This window comes from Brachyistius frenatus, unplaced genomic scaffold (genome assembly GCF_029030835.1).
Source record: "Brachyistius frenatus isolate BFR_SWC_R1_liver_20210118 unplaced genomic scaffold, ASM2903083v1 Contig_103, whole genome shotgun sequence".
Lineage (NCBI taxonomy): Eukaryota > Metazoa > Chordata > Actinopteri > Embiotocidae > Brachyistius > Brachyistius frenatus.
Genome location: NW_027210702.1, coordinates 215,259 through 218,366, shown reverse-complemented (window position 1 = coordinate 218,366; position 3,108 = coordinate 215,259).

Sequence of the window (3,108 nt, the reverse complement as noted above, 5' to 3'; positions counted from 1 at the left end):
CTTTCTGTTTCTGTTTCAGCTCCAATTGATCCATCAGTTCATCCTTTCAGTTTACTTTGAGAGCTCAGCAGCAACTCATCGTGGTCATCCTCCTCCCCTCGGGTGCGTCGCATCAGTTTCACATAATAAGTCCGATGCTGTCCACTTACATCTTCTGTCACACTGAACAAAAGTTATTGATGAATCTGAAGTGCTGCAGTCGAGGCTCGAGGCCAAAAGCGGAGAAAGTGTAGCCAGACGGTTGTGTTATTGCTCTGTGTAGCACTTCCTCTGTATTTTTGGCAGAATATCAGTGTGTTGTTGCTGCACTCATCTTGCTGACACATTACGCCTAAATAGAGGCACACAGTCTGTTTGTTTTGTTTTTTCCTGAGAGAATAGAGATGCATTCCTGCACAATTAGAGCGATCGGTAGCTGATGGGGAAACAAAAGTCCGTTCAACAGCTCCAGTAAAAGCTGTTGCAGCAGCAGCAAATCATAGAATCGAACAAACCAGAACTGACATAAAGACGGTGCCATTTACTGCAAAGATTGCTGAAGGTCTTTTATTCTGAAAGGACTCCAGACAAACATGACAAAACTATCCAGCTCCTGAAAATACACACCGAACAACACAATGAGCACAAATGTTATTTAATGTGTCTTTATTTCTTTTAAGAGGTTTGACTGATGCGGGAGGAGGAAGACGAGGGTCACACGATGCTCTTCTTCCAGTGACTATGCTCCCTCCTCTTCCTCCATGTCTTTAATAATTGACTGGGGAGAATGTGGGTATGCAGGTAAGTGATCAAGACTGGTGATTAAGTTTCTATTTTTTGTGTCTGTAGGTCAAGAGAGTGTCGCCGATGAATAATAGAAGCACCTTGTGAACGAAAAGAATATTTCGCAGATGAAATGTAACCTGAAAAACATGTTTCTATAGTTTGACGATAAGGACTTTGAACTTTTGCCAGATTCATGATGGGCAGTCAAATCCAAGTGATCCTTCAGAGCTTCACTCAGGTCTGCTGCCTGTCCACTGTTGATTTACTGCACTCTCTTATAGCCCGGGGGATTATTGCCTCCTTGTGATAAAAGGCGCCGCTATAGGCCGAGTTCTTGGAAATCCTGTTTCCCGTGGTCGAGGCTGTAATCCTATTTGTGTTTCCCACTGACGCCGAGTTGAGCAGTGCAGCAACAGCCAGTCCCTGTTGGGAGAGCCACACCTCACTGCCCACAGTGTACACAACACCTACTGCTATGATTAAAAGTATAAAACACACGGGTGACGTGTCCAGGATGTGTTTCTGCGTTGGGCACAACGCAGGCTGGAATAGACTCCAATCTTTTAAGACAGGAATCGGCACATAAATCAACTAGATGGATTGTTTTTAATAACGTATTTTAATAGAGATTTTGAGGAAGTTAGACTGCACTGCACAGATTACGTCCTGTTTTAATAAAAAAAAATACATTGTCATCTTGTCCCAAATCCCAAATGTTTTATCTCACATCACTGCCCTGAACAGACGGCACCGCAGTGTTTATTGTTCACAGCCCAGCGAGCAGCGCTGCTCTGCTGTCTGAGGGTTTAATCTGCTGGTAAAAACCGCCGGGTCACCAAAATAGACGACCCTCGTGCACCATATTAAGTTATTTATTCATGCGAGTTTCCCTTTTTTTTTTCTTCCATTTAGGAACTGGAACACTGAAGCATATAGTCCATAAATTTTAGAGGATGCACTACATTCAGGAAGGTGGGTTCATTCATTGTCTGCCTGCACACTTCCTTATTCTCTGCCTTATTTCATGCTCTTTAATATTTTAATCCATAAGAAACTCTCTGCCCTCTTTTGCTTTGACTTCATGGAGAGTTTGTTGAGGTACTCTTCTAAAGCTTTCACAACACATATTTAAAGGTCAGATTCAGGGCTAGAAAATCAGTTTTTGATGGGTTTTTTTAACCCGAGATAACGATTCCTGACCTCTAAACGCACCACGGCACTAAAACACATAACCATCTCGTTAAAACTAATTATAAATAATACTTTATCCTCTTTGATTGCACTAAATCAGGTCAGTAGATTGTCCTTTTTTCTTCTTATCAGACTGTTAACATCTCACAATCTCACTGACCAGTCCAACTCAGAGCAAACACATCTTAATCCTCCCACTTTAAAGTTGGTTAATCCGCCACATTGGCCTGTTAGAAGATTTCTCTGATCAAAGTGTGTCCAAACATGTGAAGACATAAGTCTGTGCAGCAAAGTGGGTTCTGTTAATGTGTTCGGTGGATGATAAAAGTGCTCAACACACAGGGAGCCATTACTGTGACATCGGTTGCCTCTGGGATGCCGTACATCACATGCTTCCTCCGCACGGTCCAAAAATAAAGTTTTGGCACCACCGTGCCATGTGTACGTTTTCATCCATGAGGTGTTCCTAATGGACTGATGTCAAGGTGGTTTGTATGTTTCTTCTTGTGCGCAGGTTCAACTGATTGCATGAAGGAGGAGAGTGCTATTTAAAGCGGGGAGATATTTTGAGGCCTCCCAAAGTGTTATTGGCCAGGTGAGCGTGGAGACACTCAGGTACTCTGCAGGAAAAGAAATCCCACATCGGGAGCACTCTCAGACATCTGACTGATGGAGGAGCTTGTGATCATCTAAATGTTCTGTTATTTTTATCCATCAGAAGAAAAGCCACCATGGCTACAAGTTGCCCCAGTTATTACCGAAGCTTTGAAAGTGGGCACACTTAAAACCAGACTGTCAGAAAATAGAGATAAACGATCATCACATGACAGAGTTGTTTTAATTCAAATTCATGGATGGTATGAACAAAACCTGAGAGAGATGCTTAATAACAGCTGAAAACAATCATGTTTGACACTTTTACTTGAAAGATCGCCAGTGATCAGGCATTATAATAGTGGATAATTATCTTTCTGAGATTATTGATTATGTTAATTATTGCAGCTCCACTCTGAGATTCTACTGAGCAACATTTCCAGATTACATCAGCCACAGCAGCTGCAGTGGTACAAACTCACATAAAAGCACATGATGTCTGATCGTAAACATTTGATGTCTCCGAGGGGCATCATAGACACACTGCTGACAAGAGAA